The sequence below is a fragment of the Lissotriton vulgaris genome, chromosome 6 (genome assembly GCF_964263255.1).
Source record: "Lissotriton vulgaris chromosome 6, aLisVul1.2, whole genome shotgun sequence".
Taxonomy (NCBI): domain Eukaryota; kingdom Metazoa; phylum Chordata; class Amphibia; order Caudata; family Salamandridae; genus Lissotriton; species Lissotriton vulgaris.
In genome coordinates this window covers 664,755,264-664,777,480 of record NC_141694.1, presented here as the reverse complement: position 1 = coordinate 664,777,480, position 22,217 = coordinate 664,755,264, and the positions used below count along the sequence as shown (strand labels likewise).

The 22,217-nt window shown below is 48.9% G+C and overlaps 1 protein-coding gene across 2 annotated transcripts in view; it reads right to left on the bottom strand.

The window, feature by feature from the left end:
• Window positions 1-22,217, bottom strand: part of HACE1 (HECT domain and ankyrin repeat containing E3 ubiquitin protein ligase 1) — a 285,154-nt gene that overhangs the window by 17,797 nt on the left and 245,140 nt on the right. The gene's annotated exons all lie outside the window — the stretch shown is intronic.

Below are 22,217 nucleotides of genomic sequence, written 5' to 3'. Positions count from 1 at the left end.
CATAGGCCAGTCCAAACCGGTTCTGGGGCCTTCCAGCCCCAGTCCTGGCGCGGAGCTGGACAAAGGAAAGGGGGTGTAACCGCCCCCCTTCCTGGTTCCTCCCAGAGGAGGGACCTAGTAGGTGATCCACCCCCAGTTTGGGAATAAGAGGGGGAGCAGTGCCATTGCACGGGAGATCATCCCGAAATCAACTTAAAACTAAGAAGAAGACTGGACTTCGACATTCTGCTGCACAGAAGACTGAAGAAGAATCTCCCTTGTGGCCAAGGAGTGACCACCCTGTGAACACAGGTACCAACCAGCAACTCGACGTCTGCTTTGCCGCCGCCTCCCGCCGGAGACCGAGCCCAGAGCCCGACAAGAACCAGACTCCCAGACCTCTCAGAGCCCGATCCACAGTCCCTGCGAAGAAGGGACCCGTGGAGGCACCGAGCGACGTGGGACCGGACCTCTTGAAAGACACCCGACAAGCTGACTGCGCAGCTTCTGAGGCATCCTCGACGTTGTGCTTTGGGGATTGAGAACCCCCACCACCGAGCAGCCCTTGCACCGAAGATCAGCCCTCCAGCATCTCCACGATCTGCGTGGGGCCCTTTTGCATTGTGCCACTCGACGCGCCATCCCGGCCACTAGCCACGCGGCCAGCGGCCATCTTGGCGACGAACCCGAAGATTTAAACAGCAGGTCTGGTTGCTCCAGACCTACCCAAGCTCCTGTGAAAAGGAGCACCCGCTCTGACCTTGCTGGTCCGAGTGAACAGCATCTTTCAACTTCTGCGTGGCTTGCATTTGCCAAGGCCTGTTTGCTCCGATCAGGTCGCCGACACCGCCAACAGCGAGAAGCCTACGTGGGACAGCTCGTGACCGACTCCTGGACGTCCTCGACCCCGGGTATCCACGTGGCTGCAGAAAGAAGCTACCCGACAACGCCTGTTTGCACCCGACATCGCCTGGTTCCACTCTGGTTCCACGGTAGTCACTGGCTAGTGACTTTGAACACTGTCCCCTCTGCTTTCAGGTCTTCAACTCTTCAGATCCACCCTTGGATCCACCGGAACTCTTCTCATCGAGCCGCCTGCAGCATCTTCAGCTCCAAGCACCATCGACCAGCGTGACGAAACCCGACACATCTTCGACCCTGTGCACCCGCTTCCTGTGGGTGAGGTAACTCAGCTCCGCCGGTGCTCCTGCACTGGTACACATCCCAAGGGCCTGTGTTTTAAGTTTCAGCTCCGTAGGTCACTCGGAAGGTTCCTAACTTTCTAACTTTGTGCTTTTTACGCACCATAGACTTTGTATTGAGAAGTGCGTGCACTTTGAACACTGCACCCGAGTCCCGTGGGCCTTTCCCGACTTAGTTAACTCCAGTCTCGAATAGCTCCAGCGATTCCCAAGGCCCTAGGCCTCTTCACTTTCCTCTTGGTATCTCTTATACCACTTTCTTAGTATATGGTTTAGGTGGCCCCTAGGGCTCATCCATATTGTGCAACTTTTGTGTATTTTAAACTGTCTTGTGATTTAACGCTTGTGCTTCTGTGCTCATAAAGAGTCCAGGGGATTTTAATAGTTAATAAATCAATATATATTTTCAATATATATCTGTGTGGTGTCCCTTTCATTTGGTATTCAAGGGGGTTGTGTATGGTATAACAGCTGGCTTCACATGCCTTTCAGAGTTTAGCCTAAGACTGCTTTGTCCACGTTACCACTAGGATAACTGGTCTACAAGGTTGAATTACAACCATCATCATAAGGGTTGCTTGGCATGGTACAAAGTGATCACTAGAATTAGTGAGCATTATATACCAGGCCAACTTCTCACATTGGTGAGCAGCGGATTGGGATCTGAGCTTGCTGTTGTTTTACCATTACAATCTTTGAGATTATCATTTGAAAGATCATACAGGTACCTGCTAGGTACATATAAAACAAGACTAGTATACATAAGTTCTACTGAACTTAGTTGTTGTAGAGCAAAGGGAGTAGCACACCCTAGCTACAACTACTAGATAGGTTTAGTAGGTAAACACCAGTGTAGGTAGATTGCAACACATCCACCCACACTAGAGCAATGTCTGGAACAGAGGGGTCCAGTGGACTTACTCCTGTTGAGAGTGACCCTCCAAGGGCACCATCCAAATTTGCTATTTTTTCCTTTAAGGAATTAAGACAGCTTTGTGTCTTAAGGGGTCTGAAGACAGGGCCTTCCCCTACTACAGACCACCTAAGAGAGCTCTTAGACCAGTCTGAGACTCTAAAGCCCTCTAAGGCAAATCCCACAGGGGATGCTGAAGGAGGCCATCCTTCAGAGGATGACACTGTAGACCCCCCTGCCCCTATCATCCTAGTAGATGAGGAAGCCTCCACCACTGGAGCTCCTCAAGTAGATGTAGAGGAAGAGGAAGAAGAAGAGGAGGAGGAGGTGGAAAGCAGTGAGTCAGATGATGACAGAGATAGTCAGGTGCTGGTCAGTAGACTGAACCAGGCTAACTTAAGTCAACTTGGGAATGAATCAGGTAACAACCCATTCAGACCCCCAGGTGGACTTAACCAGGGCCATAGGAGGAGGAGGCATCACTCAGGTGAATCCAATACCTCCCATGTCTCTAGAGGCTCTCATGGTCACTCCAGAAAGGAGATGACTAGCCCTCAGAGAAGGGAACATGAGGCCAAGATGAGAGAGGCTGAGCTTAGGATCCAGAGGCAAGAGTTAGAGGTTGCCCTGGCTAAGGAGAAACTTGCTAGAGCAAGACAGCCTAGAGAGAGTGGGGTAATAGAACCCACTGGTGGCAGCAATATCCACAAGGATAAAGACAGGTCTTTTGATAATAGAAACCTGAGTAAGATTGTGCCCCCCTACAAAGCTGGGGATGATATCCATAAATGGATTACTGCAATGGAGAGAGCCTGCAGAGTACAGCAGATCCCTCAGGAGCAGTGGGCAGCAATCTTGTGGCTCTCCTTTGAAGGTAGAGGCCGAGACAGACTCCTCACAGTTAGTGATGGGGATTCTAGAAACTACCTGGTCCTGAAGAGTGCTCTGATTGATGGGTTAGGCTTAACCACTGAACAGTACAGGTTAATGTTCAGAGATACCCAGAAGACACAGACTCAGGACTGGTCTGAATTTGTTGAGTGTGCCACTAAGGCTCTGGAGGGATGGTTGCTGGGAAGCAAGGTTACAGACTATGAAGGATTGTACAATTTGCTGATGAGAGAACAAATTTTTAATAATTGTCAGAACCAGCAGTTGCATCAACATTTGGTTGACTCAGATTTGACCTCTCCCCAAGAATTGGGAAAGAGGGCAGATAAATGGGTAAGAACCAGAGTTAAGCAAAAGAACCAGAACCAGAACCAGGGTGGTGACCAGAAGAAAACAGACCAGAAGGGTGGGGAGCAGAAAGCTAAAGACCAGAAGTCTTCAACAGGGCCCCAAACTGAGACAGAGGGTGGGTCCCAAACTTCCAAGAAGAAGAAGAAAGAAGGTCAGAAGAAACCCTGGTGTAAAACTTGTAAGAACACCTCTCACTGGACAAGTGAGTGTAAAAAGGGTGGAGCCCCCAGCACTGCAGCCCCTAAGGCACCTGCACCCACTAGTACAGTTAGCAGTGCTGGTCCTCAAGCCAAGGGTTTAGTGGGAATCACTTTGGGAACTGAAGGAGATTCTGACCTAGTCAGAACCCTTACACAGGCTGTTCTGGTTTGTGAAGGGGACATAGATTTGACCCCTGACATAAGTCCCAGTAACCTGGGCAAATACAGACAGACACCTTTGATTAACAACAAAGTGGCTCAAGCTTACAGGGACACATGTGCCAGTGTCACTATGGTGACACCTAACTTTGTGGACCCTGGACAATACATGCCAGGCGATGATTACCTGGTGACCAATGCCAGCAATGTCACTACTACACATAGTGTGGCACTTGTTAACTTTTCCTGGGGAGGGGTAACTGGCCTAAAGAAAGTTGTGGTTAGTGCTGATCTCTCAGTAGAATGTTTGTTGGGCAATGACCTGGAGAACTCTCTATGGTCAGAAGTTGAGTACAGGACTCATGCAGAGATGTTAGGGATATCATCACATGTCCTTGCTGTGACCAGGTCACAGGCCAAAAAGTGCCTCTCTGAACCTCAGGTCTTGGATCCTGGAACAATGGACCAAGTACCTCCCAAGAAGAAGAACAGGAGGGTTAAGGCTGCGCCTTCCCAACTGCCTACAAGTGAGGATCAGGCTTCACAGGAAACTGATCTTGAGACCCCTGAAGGAACTGTCCCTGAAGAACTTGAACCTGATCAGGTTGAGTTTCTGGGGACAGGGGGACCTTCTAGGGCAGACTTGGGGCAGGCTCAGTTAACCTGTCCTTCTCTTGAACCCCTCAGACAGCAGGCTGCTGCTGAGGCTGCTGGGAATGCTCAAGGTGCCCATAAAGTATATTGGGACGATGGACTCCTTTATTCAGAGGCTAGAGACCCCAAGCCTGGTGCTACCAGGAGGTTGGTTATACCTCTGCAATTTAGGGGCTTCCTACTCACCTTGGCCCATGATATTCCTTTAGCAGGACACCTAGGCCAGAACAAGACTTGGGACAGGCTTGTCCCTCACTTTCACTGGCCTCACATGTCTGAAGACACCAAGGAGTTTTGTCGCTCCTGTGAAACCTGCCAAGCCAGTGGTAAAGCAGGTGGAACAACAAAGGCCCCCCTGATACCACTACCTGTGGTGGGGGTTCCCTTTGAGAGAGTGGGGATTGATATTGTTGGTCCAATGGATCCCCCTACAGCATCTGGGCACAGATTCATACTGGTGGTAGTGGATCATGCCACCAGGTACCCAGAGGCAATTCCCCTTAGGACCACAACAGCTCCTGTTGTGGCCAGGGCCTTACTTGGAGTTTTCTCCAGAGTGGGGTTTCCTAAGGAGGTAATATCACATAGAGGTACCAACTTCATGTCTGGATATTTGACAGCTATGTGGAAGGAATGTGGTGTAAACTACAAGTTCACCACTCCTTATCACCCACAATGCAATGGGCTTGTTGAGAGATTTAACAAGACCCTAAAGGGCATGATTAAAGGATTACCTGAAAAGCTCAGGCGAAGATGGGACATCCTTCTGCCCTGCCTTTTGTTCGCTTACAGAGAGGTCCCTCAAAAGGGGGTTGGCTTCAGCCCCTTTGAATTGTTGTTTGGGCACCCTGTAAGAGGACCCCTGTGTCTTGTGAAGGAAGGATGGGAGTTACCTCTCAAAAAGCCTAAACAGGACATAGTGGACTATGTACTTGGTCTCCGCTCCAGGATGGCAGAGTACATGGAAAAGGCATCCAAAAACCTTGAGGCTAGCCAAGAATTACAAAAAGCTTGGCATGACCAAAAGGCTGTCCTTGTTGAATTTCAGCCTGGACAGAAGGTATGGGTGTTGGAGCCAGTGGCCCCAGCAGCACTCCAAGACAAATGGTCTGGACCCCATACAATTCTGGAAAAGAAGGGAGAGGTTACCTACTTGGTGGACCTAGGAACTCCCAGGAGCCCCCACAGGGTGCTCCATGTGAACAGATTGAAGGCATATGTCAGCAGGGCAGACATGGGCTTGCTCATGGCTACAGATGAGGGACAGGAGGAAGAGAGTGACCCTCTCCCAGACCTGCTCACTCAGAACCCTGAGGATGGCTCAGTTGATGGTGTGGCCTTAGGTGGCAGCCTCACTGAACATCAGCAACATGACTGCAGACAAGTTCTACAGGCATACAGGCATATGTTCTCCTTGACACCCAGTCAGACTAACTGGTGTACACATGTGGTGGACACTGGTGACAGTCTTCCTGTAAAGAGCAAAATTTACAGGCAACCTGACCACGTCAGGGACTGTATAAAGACTGAGGTGCAAAAGATGCTGGAATTAGGTGTCATTGAGCCTTCAGAGAGCCCCTGGGCTAGCCCAGTGGTTCTGGTCCCCAAACCTCACACCAAAGATGGCAAGAGAGAGATGAGGTTCTGTGTGGATTACAGAGGACTCAATGCTGTCACCAGGACAGATGCACACCCTATTCCAAGGGCAGATGAGCTCATTGACAAGTTGGCTTCTGCCAAATATTTGAGCACATTTGACTTGACAGCTGGCTACTGGCAAATCAGGTTAGCTGAGGAGTCTAAAGCCAAGACAGCATTTTCTACCCCTAGTGGGCATTATCAGTTTGTGGTGATGCCCTTTGGTTTGAAAAATGCACCTGCCACCTTCCAAAGGTTGGTGAACCAAGTCCTCACTGGGTTGGATGACTTTTGTGCAGCTTATCTGGACGATATTGCTGTCTTTAGCTCCACCTGGGAGGATCACCTGATCCACCTGAAGGAAGTGCTTGAGGCTCTGCAGAAGGCAGGCCTCACTATCAAGGCAACAAAGTGCCAGATAGGGCAGAGCAAGGTTGTATACCTGGGCCACCTTGTAGGTGGAGGCCAAGTTCAACCACTGGAGAGTAAGATCCAGACCATCAAGGACTGGTCCCCTCCAACTACCCAGACTCAGGTCAGAGCTTTCTTGGGCCTGACTGGGTACTACAGGAAGTTTGTTAAGAACTATGGGTCCATTGTGACTCCTCTTAATGATCTGACATCCAAGAAGATGCCCAAAAAGGTTCAGTGGACAGAAATCTGTCAAAAGGCATTTGATGACCTGAAGAAGGCCATGTGCTCTGCACCTATCCTGAAGAGTCCTGACTACTCAAGAGAGTTCATTGTCCAAACAGATGCTTCTGAGTTGGGAGTGGGAGCAGTGCTTTCACAGCTTAATGTAGATGGCCAGGACCAGCCCATTGCTTTCATTAGCAGAAGGCTGACCCCCAGAGAGAAACGTTGGTCAGCTATAGAGAGGGAGGCCTTTGCTGTGGTGTGGGCCCTGAAGAAGTTGAGACCATACTTATTTGGCACTCACTTCAAGATTCAGACCGACCATAAGCCCCTCCTATGGCTTAATCAGATGAAGGGTGAAAACCCCAAACTACTCAGGTGGTCCATTTCCCTACAGGGGATGGACTTTACAGTGGAGCACCGCCCAGGGACTGACCATGGCAACGCAGATGGTCTCTCCAGGTACTTCCACTTAGAACATGAAGACACAACTGGTCAAGGTTAGTCTAATGTCCCTGCGTTTGGGGGGGGGTTATGTAGGAGAGTAGGGTCTGCTATCCTATGGTCACCCCAAATTTTTGCTTTTTGCTTCACTGGTTTCTGACTTAATGTGGCTGTGGGCCTGCTAATCAGACCCACAGCCTGCTGTTCTCTCTCTAAATTGATGCCAATGCACTTTAGGTGCATTACGAATTGGAACTGGTTCACCTTATGAGCCCCTGTATTAGTGCACCCTAGGTGCCCAGGGCATAGGTGTATCCAAGGCCTACCAGGGGCTGCAGCATGTATTATGCCACCCCTGGCCTGGCCTCCATATTTGACACAACTGGCTGATCACTCAGCTGGGGTAAGTCGGTGTAACCACCTCTTACTTAGGTACAGTATGTCTGTGCCTAACCCTAAACTGGACACATATGTTCCTATCAGCCACTCCTATGGAAGGCCTCATCAATCCTGGAGGCAGAGTGCTTGGAAATATGTGAGATGGTGCTCTGGCGTGAGCTGAGCCTGTCTGCAGCTGTCGGGAACAACTCCCTAAGCCGTTCCGGGATATTGCCATACCATATACTCTTAAGTGCATTATAATCCTCGCGGTTAAATGCTATCTTTGGTTTGGCTTTATCAAAACATGTCGAGTAAGGTGTCATACGAATTGGAATACTATCCCCTCGCCAATTCTGGCGACGGGGATAGCATTCCACCCTTCTAGAGGGACACGACATGTGTGTAGCCTTAACCCCGGTTAAAGTTAAACAGAGCCTCAGCTTCACAAAATGGACGCTGCCACCACAGACACAAGTCTGGCCTCCTGCTGCTGACCGAAACTCGGCAGATGGTGGCCTGGACAAAGGGTTTCCTGCCTTGGGAGGTGCGAGCACCACCCCAGACAGGATTTTGTGTATTAGGTAGGACAGGGCTGAATAGAATCAGACATGCCCGGGGCACACAAGGTGTCCCCGTGCATAGGCCAGTCCAAACCGGTTCTGGGGCCTTCCAGCCCCAGTCCTGGCGCGGAGCTGGACAAAGGAAAGGGGGTGTAACCGCCCCCCTTCCTGGTTCCTCCCAGAGGAGGGACCTAGTAGGTGATCCACCCCCAGTTTGGGAATAAGAGGGGGAGCAGTGCCATTGCACGGGAGATCATCCCGAAATCAACTTAAAACTAAGAAGAAGACTGGACTTCGACATTCTGCTGCACAGAAGACTGAAGAAGAATCTCCCTTGTGGCCAAGGAGTGACCACCCTGTGAACACAGGTACCAACCAGCAACTCGACGTCTGCTTTGCCGCCGCCTCCCGCCGGAGACCGAGCCCAGAGCCCGACAAGAACCAGACTCCCAGACCTCTCAGAGCCCGATCCACAGTCCCTGCGAAGAAGGGACCCGTGGAGGCACCGAGCGACGTGGGACCGGACCTCTTGAAAGACACCCGACAAGCTGACTGCGCAGCTTCTGAGGCATCCTCAACGTTGTGCTTTGGGGATTGAGAACCCCCACCACCGAGCAGCCCTTGCACCGAAGATCAGCCCTCCAGCATCTCCACGATCTGCGTGGGGCCCTTTTGCATTGTGCCACTCGACGCGCCATCCCGGCCACTAGCCACGCGGCCAGCGGCCATCTTGGCGACGAACCCGAAGATTTAAACAGCAGGTCTGGTTGCTCCAGACCTACCCAAGCTCCTGTGAAAAGGAGCACCCGCTCTGACCTTGCTGGTCCGAGTGAACAGCATCTTTCAACTTCTGCGTGGCTTGCATTTGCCAAGGCCTGTTTGCTCCGATCAGGTCGCCGACACCGCCAACAGCGAGAAGCCTACGTGGGACAGCTCGTGACCGACTCCTGGACGTCCTCGACCCCGGGTATCCACGTGGCTGCAGAAAGAAGCTACCCGACAACGCCTGTTTGCACCCGACATCGCCTGGTTCCACTCTGGTTCCACGGTAGTCACTGGCTAGTGACTTTGAACACTGTCCCCTCTGCTTTCAGGTCTTCAACTCTTCAGATCCACCCTTGGATCCACCGGAACTCTTCTCATCGAGCCGCCTGCAGCATCTTCAGCTCCAAGCACCATCGACCAGCGTGACGAAACCCGACACATCTTCGACCCTGTGCACCCGCTTCCTGTGGGTGAGGTAACTCAGCTCCGCCGGTGCTCCTGCACTGGTACACATCCCAAGGGCCTGTGTTTTAAGTTTCAGCTCCGTAGGTCACTCGGAAGGTTCCTAACTTTCTAACTTTGTGCTTTTTACGCACCATAGACTTTGTATTGAGAAGTGCGTGCACTTTGAACACTGCACCCGAGTCCCGTGGGCCTTTCCCGACTTAGTTAACTCCAGTCTCGAATAGCTCCAGCGATTCCCAAGGCCCTAGGCCTCTTCACTTTCCTCTTGGTATCTCTTATACCACTTTCTTAGTATATGGTTTAGGTGGCCCCTAGGGCTCATCCATATTGTGCAACTTTTGTGTATTTTAAACTGTCTTGTGATTTAACGCTTGTGCTTCTGTGCTCATAATGAGTCCAGGGGATTTTAATAGTTAATAAATCAATATATATTTTCAATATATATCTGTGTGGTGTCCCTTTCATTTGGTATTCAAGGGGGTTGTGTATGGTATAACAGCTGGCTTCACATGCCTTTCAGAGTTTAGCCTAAGACTGCTTTGTCCACGTTACCACTAGGATAACTGGTCTACAAGGTTGAATTACAACCATCATCATAAGGGTTGCTTGGCATGGTACAAAGTGATCACTAGAATTAGTGAGCATTATATACCAGGCCAACTTCTCACATTGGTGAGCAGCGGATTGGGATCTGAGCTTGCTGTTGTTTTACCATTACAATCTTTGAGATTATCATTTGAAAGATCATACAGGTACCTGCTAGGTACATATAAAACAAGACTAGTATACATAAGTTCTACTGAACTTAGTTGTTGTAGAGCAAAGGGAGTAGCACACCCTAGCTACAACTACTAGATAGGTTTAGTAGGTAAACACCAGTGTAGGTAGATTGCAACACATCCACCCACACTAGAGCAATGTCTGGAACAGAGGGGTCCAGTGGACTTACTCCTGTTGAGAGTGACCCTCCAAGGGCACCATCCAAATTTGCTATTTTTTCCTTTAAGGAATTAAGACAGCTTTGTGTCTTAAGGGGTCTGAAGACAGGGCCTTCCCCTACTACAGACCACCTAAGAGAGCTCTTAGACCAGTCTGAGACTCTAAAGCCCACTAAGGCAAACCCCACAGGGGATGCTGAAGGAGGCCATCCTTCAGAGGATGACACTGTAGACCCCCCTGCCCCTATCATCCTAGTAGATGAGGAAGCCTCCACCACTGGAGCTCCTCAAGTAGATGTAGAGGAAGAGGAAGAAGAAGAGGAGGAGGAGGTGGAAAGCAGTGAGTCAGATGATGACAGAGATAGTCAGGTGCTGGTCAGTAGACTGAACCAGGCTAACTTAAGTCAACTTGGGAATGAATCAGGTAACAACCCATTCAGACCCCCAGGTGGACTTAACCAGGGCCATAGGAGGAGGAGGCATCACTCAGGTGAATCCAATACCTCCCATGTCTCTAGAGGCTCTCATGGTCACTCCAGAAAGGAGATGACTAGCCCTCAGAGAAGGGAACATGAGGCCAAGATGAGAGAGGCTGAGCTTAGGATCCAGAGGCAAGAGTTAGAGGTTGCCCTGGCTAAGGAGAAACTTGCTAGAGCAAGACAGCCTAGAGAGAGTGGGGTAATAGAACCCACTGGTGGCAGCAATATCCACAAGGATAAAGACAGGTCTTTTGATAATAGAAACCTGAGTAAGATTGTGCCCCCCTACAAAGCTGGGGATGATATCCATAAATGGATTACTGCAATGGAGAGAGCCTGCAGAGTACAGCAGATCCCTCAGGAGCAGTGGGCAGCAATCTTGTGGCTCTCCTTTGAAGGTAGAGGCCGAGACAGACTCCTCACAGTTAGTGATGGGGATTCTAGAAACTACCTGGTCCTGAAGAGTGCTCTGATTGATGGGTTAGGCTTAACCACTGAACAGTACAGGTTAATGTTCAGAGATACCCAGAAGACACAGACTCAGGACTGGTCTGAATTTGTTGAGTGTGCCACTAAGGCTCTGGAGGGATGGTTGCTGGGAAGCAAGGTTACAGACTATGAAGGATTGTACAATTTGCTGATGAGAGAACAAATTTTAAATAATTGTCAGAACCAGCAGTTGCATCAACATTTGGTTGACTCAGATTTGACCTCTCCCCAAGAATTGGGAAAGAGGGCAGATAAATGGGTAAGAACCAGAGTTAAGCAAAAGAACCAGAACCAGAACCAGGGTGGTGACCAGAAGAAAACAGACCAGAAGGGTGGGGAGCAGAAAGCTAAAGACCAGAAGTCTTCAACAGGGCCCCAAACTGAGACAGAGGGTGGGTCCCAAACTTCCAAGAAGAAGAAGAAAGAAGGTCAGAAGAAACCCTGGTGTAAAACTTGTAAGAACACCTCTCACTGGACAAGTGAGTGTAAAAAGGGTGGAGCCCCCAGCACTGCAGCCCCTAAGGCACCTGCACCCACTAGTACAGTTAGCTGTGCTGGTCCTCAAGCCAAGGGTTTAGTGGGAATCACTTTGGGAACTGAAGGAGATTCTGACCTAGTCAGAACCCTTACACAGGCTGTTCTGGTTTGTGAAGGGGACATAGATTTGACCCCTGACATAAGTCCCAGTAACCTGGGCAAATACAGACAGACACCTTTGATTAACAACAAAGTGGCTCAAGCTTACAGGGACACATGTGCCAGTGTCACTATGGTGACACCTAACTTTGTGGACCCTGGACAATACATGCCAGGCGATGATTACCTGGTGACCAATGCAAGCAATGTCACTACTACACATAGTGTGGCACTTGTTAACTTTTCCTGGGGAGGGGTAACTGGCCTAAAGAAAGTTGTGGTTAGTGCTGATCTCCCAGTAGAATGTTTGTTGGGCAATGACCTGGAGAACTCTCTATGGTCAGAAGTTGAGTACAGGACTCATGCAGAGATGTTAGGGATATCATCACATGTCCTTGCTGTGACCAGGTCACAGGCCAAAAAGTGCCTCTCTGAACCTCAGGTCTTGGATCCTGGAACAATGGACCAAGTACCTCCCAAGAAGAAGAACAGGAGGGTTAAGGCTGCGCCTTCCCAACTGCCTACAAGTGAGGATCAGGCTTCACAGGAAACTGATCTTGAGACCCCTGAAGGAACTGTCCCTGAAGAACTTGAACCTGATCAGGTTGAGTTTCTGGGGACAGGGGGACCTTCTAGGGCAGACTTGGGGCAGGCTCAGTTAACCTGTCCTTCTCTTGAACCCCTCAGACAGCAGGCTGCTGCTGAGGCTGCTGGGAATGCTCAAGGTGCCCATAAAGTATATTGGGACGATGGACTCCTTTATTCAGAGGCTAGAGACCCCAAGCCTGGTGCTACCAGGAGGTTGGTTATACCTCTGCAATTTAGGGGCTTCCTACTCACCTTGGCCCATGATATTCCTTTAGCAGGACACCTAGGCCAGAACAAGACTTGGGACAGGCTTGTCCCTCACTTTCACTGGCCTCACATGTCTGAAGACACCAAGGAGTTTTGTCGCTCCTGTGAAACCTGCCAAGCCAGTGGTAAAGCAGGTGGAACAACAAAGGCCCCCCTGATACCACTACCTGTGGTGGGGGTTCCCTTTGAGAGAGTGGGGATTGATATTGTTGGTCCAATGGATCCCCCTACAGCATCTGGGCACAGATTCATACTGGTGGTAGTGGATCATGCCACCAGGTACCCAGAGGCAATTCCCCTTAGGACCACAACAGCTCCTGTTGTGGCCAGGGCCTTACTTGGAGTTTTCTCCAGAGTGGGGTTTCCTAAGGAGGTAATATCACATAGAGGTACCAACTTCATGTCTGGATATTTGACAGCTATGTGGAAGGAATGTGGTGTAAACTACAAGTTCACCACTCCTTATCACCCACAATGCAATGGGCTTGTTGAGAGATTTAACAAGACCCTAAAGGGCATGATTAAAGGATTACCTGAAAAGCTCAGGCGAAGATGGGACATCCTTCTGCCCTGCCTTTTGTTCGCTTACAGAGAGGTCCCTCAAAAGGGGGTTGGCTTCAGCCCCTTTGAATTGTTGTTTGGGCACCCTGTAAGAGGACCCCTGTGTCTTGTGAAGGAAGGATGGGAGTTACCTCTCAAAAAGCCTAAACAGGACATAGTGGACTATGTACTTGGTCTCCGCTCCAGGATGGCAGAGTACATGGAAAAGGCATCCAAAAACCTTGAGGCTAGCCAAGAATTACAAAAAGCTTGGCATGACCAAAAGGCTGTCCTTGTTGAATTTCAGCCTGGACAGAAGGTATGGGTGTTGGAGCCAGTGGCCCCAGCAGCACTCCAAGACAAATGGTCTGGACCCCATACAATTCTGGAAAAGAAGGGAGAGGTTACCTACTTGGTGGACCTAGGAACTCCCAGGAGCCCCCACAGGGTGCTCCATGTGAACAGATTGAAGGCATATGTCAGCAGGGCAGACATGGGCTTGCTCATGGCTACAGATGAGGGACAGGAGGAAGAGAGTGACCCTCTCCCAGACCTGCTCACTCAGAACCCTGAGGATGGCTCAGTTGATGGTGTGGCCTTAGGTGGCAGCCTCACTGAACATCAGCAACATGACTGCAGACAAGTTCTACAGGCATACAGGCATATGTTCTCCTTGACACCCAGTCAGACTAACTGGTGTACACATGTGGTGGACACTGGTGACAGTCTTCCTGTAAAGAGCAAAATTTACAGGCAACCTGACCACGTCAGGGACTGTATAAAGACTGAGGTGCAAAAGATGCTGGAATTAGGTGTCATTGAGCCTTCAGAGAGCCCCTGGGCTAGCCCAGTGGTTCTGGTCCCCAAACCTCACACCAAAGATGGCAAGAGAGAGATGAGGTTCTGTGTGGATTACAGAGGACTCAATGCTGTCACCAGGACAGATGCACACCCTATTCCAAGGGCAGATGAGCTCATTGACAAGTTGGCTTCTGCCAAATATTTGAGCACATTTGACTTGACAGCTGGCTACTGGCAAATCAGGTTAGCTGAGGAGTCTAAAGCCAAGACAGCATTTTCTACCCCTAGTGGGCATTATCAGTTTGTGGTGATGCCCTTTGGTTTGAAAAATGCACCTGCCACCTTCCAAAGGTTGGTGAACCAAGTCCTCACTGGGTTGGATGACTTTTGTGCAGCTTATCTGGACGATATTGCTGTCTTTAGCTCCACCTGGGAGGATCACCTGATCCACCTGAAGGAAGTGCTTGAGGCTCTGCAGAAGGCAGGCCTCACTATCAAGGCAACAAAGTGCCAGATAGGGCAGAGCAAGGTTGTATACCTGGGCCACCTTGTAGGTGGAGGCCAAGTTCAACCACTGGAGAGTAAGATCCAGACCATCAAGGACTGGTCCCCTCCAACTACCCAGACTCAGGTCAGAGCTTTCTTGGGCCTGACTGGGTACTACAGGAAGTTTGTTAAGAACTATGGGTCCATTGTGACTCCTCTTAATGATCTGACATCCAAGAAGATGCCCAAAAAGGTTCAGTGGACAGAAATCTGTCAAAAGGCATTTGATGACCTGAAGAAGGCCATGTGCTCTGCACCTATCCTGAAGAGTCCTGACTACTCAAGAGAGTTCATTGTCCAAACAGATGCTTCTGAGTTGGGAGTGGGAGCAGTGCTTTCACAGCTTAATGTAGATGGCCAGGACCAGCCCATTGCTTTCATTAGCAGAAGGCTGACCCCCAGAGAGAAACGTTGGTCAGCTATAGAGAGGGAGGCCTTTGCTGTGGTGTGGGCCCTGAAGAAGTTGAGACCATACTTATTTGGCACTCACTTCAAGATTCAGACCGACCATAAGCCCCTCCTATGGCTTAATCAGATGAAGGGTGAAAACCCCAAACTACTCAGGTGGTCCATTTCCCTACAGGGGATGGACTTTACAGTGGAGCACCGCCCAGGGACTGACCATGGCAACGCAGATGGTCTCTCCAGGTACTTCCACTTAGAACATGAAGACACAACTGGTCAAGGTTAGTCTAATGTCCCTGCGTTTGGGGGGGGGTTATGTAGGAGAGTAGGGTCTGCTATCCTATGGTCACCCCAAATTTTTGCTTTTTGCTTCACTGGTTTCTGACTTAATGTGGCTGTGGGCCTGCTAATCAGACCCACAGCCTGCTGTTCTCTCTCTAAATTGATGCCAATGCACTTTAGGTGCATTACGAATTGGAACTGGTTCACCTTATGAGCCCCTGTATTAGTGCACCCTAGGTGCCCAGGGCATAGGTGTATCCAAGGCCTACCAGGGGCTGCAGCATGTATTATGCCACCCCTGGCCTGGCCTCCATATTTGACACAACTGGCTGATCACTCAGCTGGGGTAAGTCGGTGTAACCACCTCTTACTTAGGTACAGTATGTCTGTGCCTAACCCTAAACTGGACACATATGTTCCTATCAGCCACTCCTATGGAAGGCCTCATCAATCCTGGAGGCAGAGTGCTTGGAAATATGTGAGATGGTGCTCTGGCGTGAGCTGAGCCTGTCTGCAGCTGTCGGGAACAACTCCCTAAGCCGTTCCGGGATATTGCCATACCATATACTCTTAAGTGCATTATAATCCTCGCGGTTAAATGCTATCTTTGGTTTGGCTTTATCAAAACATGTCGAGTAAGGTGTCATACGAATTGGAATACTATCCCCTCGCCAATTCTGGCGACGGGGATAGCATTCCACCCTTCTAGAGGGACACGACATGTGTGTAGCCTTAACCCCGGTTAAAGTTAAACAGAGCCTCAGCTTCACAAAATGGACGCTGCCACCACAGACACAAGTCTGGCCTCCTGCTGCTGACCGAAACTCGGCAGATGGTGGCCTGGACAAAGGGTTTCCTGCCTTGGGAGGTGCGAGCACCACCCCAGACAGGATTTTGTGTATTAGGTAGGACAGGGCTGAATAGAATCAGACATGCCCGGGGCACACAAGGTGTCCCCGTGCATAGGCCAGTCCAAACCGGTTCTGGGGCCTTCCAGCCCCAGTCCTGGCGCGGAGCTGGACAAAGGAAAGGGGGTGTAACCGCCCCCCTTCCTGGTTCCTCCCAGAGGAGGGACCTAGTAGGTGATCCACCCCCAGTTTGGGAATAAGAGGGGGAGCAGTGCCATTGCACGGGAGATCATCCCGAAATCAACTTAAAACTAAGAAGAAGACTGGACTTCGACATTCTGCTGCACAGAAGACTGAAGAAGAATCTCCCTTGTGGCCAAGGAGTGACCACCCTGTGAACACAGGTACCAACCAGCAACTCGACGTCTGCTTTGCCGCCGCCTCCCGCCGGAGACCGAGCCCAGAGCCCGACAAGAACCAGACTCCCAGACCTCTCAGAGCCCGATCCACAGTCCCTGCGAAGAAGGGACCCGTGGAGGCACCGAGCGACGTGGGACCGGACCTCTTGAAAGACACCCGACAAGCTGACTGCGCAGCTTCTGAGGCATCCTCGACGTTGTGCTTTGGGGATTGAGAACCCCCACCACCGAGCAGCCCTTGCACCGAAGATCAGCCCTCCAGCATCTCCACGATCTGCGTGGGGCCCTTTTGCATTGTGCCACTCGACGCGCCATCCCGGCCACTAGCCACGCGGCCAGCGGCCATCTTGGCGACGAACCCGAAGATTTAAACAGCAGGTCTGGTTGCTCCAGACCTACCCAAGCTCCTGTGAAAAGGAGCACCCGCTCTGACCTTGCTGGTCCGAGTGAACAGCATCTTTCAACTTCTGCGTGGCTTGCATTTGCCAAGGCCTGTTTGCTCCGATCAGGTCGCCGACACCGCCAACAGCGAGAAGCCTACGTGGGACAGCTCGTGACCGACTCCTGGACGTCCTCGACCCCGGGTATCCACGTGGCTGCAGAAAGAAGCTACCCGACAACGCCTGTTTGTACCCGACATCGCCTGGTTCCACTCTGGTTCCACGGTAGTCACTGGCTAGTGACTTTGAACACTGTCCCCTCTGCTTTCAGGTCTTCAACTCTTCAGATCCACCCTTGGATCCACCGGAACTCTTCTCATCGAGCCGCCTGCAGCATCTTCAGCTCCAAGCACCATCGACCAGCGTGACGAAACCCGACACATCTTCGACCCTGTGCACCCGCTTCCTGTGGGTGAGGTAACTCAGCTCCGCCGGTGCTCCTGCACTGGTACACATCCCAAGGGCCTGTGTTTTAAGTTTCAGCTCCGTAGGTCACTCGGAAGGTTCCTAACTTTCTAACTTTGTGCTTTTTACGCACCATAGACTTTGTATTGAGAAGTGCGTGCACTTTGAACACTGCACCCGAGTCCCGTGGGCCTTTCCCGACTTAGTTAACTCCAGTCTCGAATAGCTCCAGCGATTCCCAAGGCCCTAGGCCTCTTCACTTTCCTCTTGGTATCTCTTATACCACTTTCTTAGTATATGGTTTAGGTGGCCCCTAGGGCTCATCCATATTGTGCAACTTTTGTGTATTTTAAACTGTCTTGTGATTTAACGCTTGTGCTTCTGTGCTCATAAAGAGTCCAGGGGATTTTAATAGTTAGTAAATCAATATATATTTTCAATATATATCTGTGTGGTGTCCCTTTCATTTGGTATTCAAGGGGGTTGTGTATGGTATAACAGCTGGCTTCACATGCCTTTCAGAGTTTAGCCTAAGACTGCTTTGTCCACGTTACCACTAGGATAACTGGTCTACAAGGTTGAATTACAACCATCATCATAAGGGTTGCTTGGCATGGTACAAAGTGATCACTAGAATTAGTGAGCATTATATACCAGGCCAACTTCTCACATCCATCAGCCTGGAAACACTTAAGTGTGCATGGCTGTGCTGGCTGCTGTCATTTTATAAGTCAGCCCTGCTTTGCAAGCTGCTTTTAAACTGAAATTACAAGCAAATTCAACTTAAGATTTAAAGGTACTTCCAAAGTATTAAACCACCTTTTCTTTACATATAGGTCACCCCTAAGGTCTACCCTAGGTGCCCCCAGGGTAGGGTGCCACGTAAAAACAAGCACAGACATTTTAAAAGATGTTTTTAAGTCTGGGATAGAGAAACACTACCAATTTCGTCCCCCCCCCCCCCATTGTAGCCCTTTCGCTCTATAGACTAACATGGGAATTCTGTAATACAGAGTATCTATTGACAGGAGTGAGCTAAAATAATAATACAAAGATTTAAAAGATTGGTAATAAATCCAACAATTTGCCACTATGAAATTTATCATAACGAAGACAGATAATAACTTATAGATCTTTGTTTTCCGTGAGCCAAAATCCAGCCTTCAAGCAGCCTTTCCTGATTGGCCAGCCCTTAACAGGCTTAGCCAAACTGCTTTGATGAGGTGATAAGTGGCCTGCACAGACACAGATGTTTTCTGACGTGGAACAAAAAAATATCACCCTTTGGAGGAAGAGGTCATGCATTCAGGTAGCACCCTTTACCCCACTGGTTAGGGGTGCCCCCTTACTTGTCGCCCCAGAACATTGGATAAATATGTGAGAGCTTCATAGCAACTCAGATATGTTGCATGAAACTGCAAAAAGAACCCTGATCTAAACCAAGAGGACTGCACTTTGAGTGACTGCACCTGCTGCACCCTAAGGAACTACAGCCCTAAGGACTCTGCTTTGCTTCAAAATGAGGAGTGGACTCCCTGAAAGCAACAGGTTAAAAGAGCTCCATGTGAATAATTTCCAGCAAGAAGAGCCCAGCTGACCGCCTTCAGCTGGACTTTTAAGGATTTGGACAGGTGCACTGTGGGAACTGCATTCCCAACTTCCGAGGAGCAACTCAGAGACTTTGGTACCTTGGATTTGTGTTGTGGATACTTTTAACTTTCAAGGAGGAACTTCAGGAAGAAGTTAAAAGCAACATTTGGAAAAAGCTCCATAAGGTGACCGACCCGACATCGAGAGTCAAACCAACTATCTCGTACCGCGGCACGGCCTGGATTTCAGGTTTTTGCAGCTGAAAGCTCAAAACCTCCAGGAGTTGACAGGGGGCTCGCGCTGAACTAAGCTGAAGAAGCTGCTGCAAATCCAGTGTGCTGGAGAGGCTCGCTCAACCTCGAGAGAAAATCCTCCAGAAAAGTTTGTAATGTGCAGGTAAAATTTTGACTGAGGCCTCCTGTTTAGTGTATCCAACCAGGGCTCTGTCGTGGTCGGCCTCATACTTTGACTTTGTCCCGGTCAAGCGTAAGCATCTGTCCCAAGTTGTCGCTAAATGTTTTTAAAGCACTGGAAAGTGCTTCTTCAAAAATTCATATAGTTGTTTCCTTATATTGGTTGTTTGGATGTCATTTTAATCATAAAAATATTTCCTATTTTTATAAATTGGTTGTGGATTTTTATTGTGTGTTGTGCCTTATTTATTTAATGTACTGGTGTCTTTAAATGCTTCAAACACCGGTTTCCTAAATTAAGCCTGCCTCCTTGTTGCCAGCTACCAAAGGATGAACAAGGGAATAACTTAGTGAGACCTTGTCTGGACCTTATATTGCATTAGTGGCCTAATTTCTAGTGATGGGTGCCTACTTACCCCTACTAATACTTACAGTCACCAAACTGGTTTAGGGTTAGAAGGTAATATGTCCAGGCAGCACAGACTGTTGGAGACAAGGGCACACTGTATCTGTATGGCAGCATGCCTTTGAATAGCAATCAGGCTGGTCCCTGGAATCCCTGTATCAATATTGCCAGAGACCCAAATATAGCCCAAATGTACTCGAAGAACAGAATACAACAAATACACCCAAGACAACTCACACACAAATTAAATAGGTCAATGTGTCAGGCGGTTTGGGCTGAATTGTTCCTACTGGAGCAGGACAAGAGCTAATTTGCACATAGCTGGTCTCTTTCTAGCACAGTGCACAAAAAACGAGGGACTGCAATATGGGATGAGCAATCACCTGTGGCTGAGATTAATTCAAGCATTCCTTCCACCCCTTTGTTGGTTTTTGTAGCAGACACTATAACACAGAATGTATGCTCATGTGTGGGTCCCATACCTACTATGCCATAGGACTCAAGCAATACTGCGCCAATTAAGTTTAAATAGGTTGAAACTGGTCGGGGGTTGCTTCTGTTCCTGTTTGACATGAACTTTGCCTGCAGTCTGGGCTGGGGTGTTAATATTAGAGCATGACAAAGCCTGATATGCATACGGCAGGTCTCTGTTTAGTAGGCCACATTGGGCAAAACCGACAGACCTAAATGCAGCACTGAGTGATCATGTGCGACTGTAAGTAATTCAAGAATTTCTTTTGTTACATTGTTGTTTGTGGTAGTAGACACCCTAAGTGTGACAGGTATACCTATACTTGGTTCTGCGTTGACTGTAATATGATTCAAACTGTACCTCCTTGATGAGACCTAAAGATGCAGAAACCGGTCTGTAGTTGCTAGTCTTCCTGTTTGGAGGATACTCTGCCTGGCCTCCGATCAAACTCTTTGGCTGCGTAGGAATATATTTATGTAGTAGTAGTATAATGCACTATGGATAAGCCATGTTTTCTAATTACAGGTCTACAATGCTCAGTAAAGAAGTGCTACACAATATTACAGCAAGTGACACCGAAAAAAAGGAAGATATGTTATGAAGACAATGTGAACAAAGAACTTTCCGCCTTGCAAGCTTCATGGAGAAACATAAAAGGGAAGAAATACATCATGCAGCACAAACAATAATTTAAAAAGGATTTTAATGATGTAGATCATTTAAAAACTGAAGATAAAGGGTAATGGCCAGATGTAAGGAACGGTTAGACACTTGTGGTGATTGGTATTGTGATCCTTTGAAAGACTGTTATCTTTGAAACATCCTCAGATACTGGGTGAGATCCCCAAAAAGTTTCATGTGCTGTCACAGAGAAGTGACGCAACCCTGCTTCTGGTCTCAAAATGGTTTCGTATTATGCGGAGTAGATGTGGTGACACCACTTCACCAGAACCCCTTCAGCTCCCAGATTTTTCTAGTCCACAAGGTGCATGGAGGTGAGCGTGAAACAAAATCTGCAACGGGAACGCAGTCTCCACCATAGCCCGCGGGGAAGCACCTTTTTTTATGAGTACTATTATACTGAACATTTCTTTATTTTTTATTTACAGATTGACCCCTGGCAAACATAGGCTTCTGTGGGGTAGGAGGCATTCCTAAATCGTTGAGTAGGATAAGCAAAACATAGGTATTGCAGAATCTTTGTAAGACCTTGAATTCCATCCATTTTTATTATCCTTCTATAGTATATGTACACCTACATAACCTAATACTTTCTCTCCATCCACTAGTATGATTTTAGTTTGAATATCATAGAAAAACCCTTAACACCAAAGTCAAGAGTAATGCCTTATTCATGAAGAGGGATCATCTCCCCTAGCGTTAGAGACACCAGATCCACACAAGACTGCATTATGCTATGATGACTCCATACCATTAACAACCACCTAGCCAATGCCTTTGCCTGTTCATCAGGAAAAGTATCCACCAAATTCTTCACAAGGTACTACAAAAGCTACAGTCTCAGTCACAAAACCTATTGTAGCTCTTTTCTTTAGGTCCCTGTGAGATGACAATTGTGTGTTTGGAATACCCTTCGCCTACAGTTAGCCTCATGATCCATTAGGGAATCAGCCACAGGATGGTTAATTAGGTAGAATGGATCACCCACCATGTGCCTATGCTTCCTTAGCACGGACCATCAGATAGTAGCTACCAAAGCTGTATTTTCACATTTGTCAACTGTCAAGCACTTGAAAAACGAACAAAAAGGGCGAAAGAGGCCTTTTCCGAAGTGAGTGCACGCAACACTCGCAAACCCTTGAAGTGCACAACAAACACCTGAGTTATAGGTTGTCTGAATCAAAGAGTGGAAGTTGACGTTTTCAGGACATCAATATAAGTATTAGCAATCTCAATGCATGGCACTTTGTGAGGGTCACGAGTAGGCACTCAGGCAATCTGTCGTTGGTCTTAAGTGCTTCTAACTGCAAGAGGTCCGCCTGGGTGCAAGGATT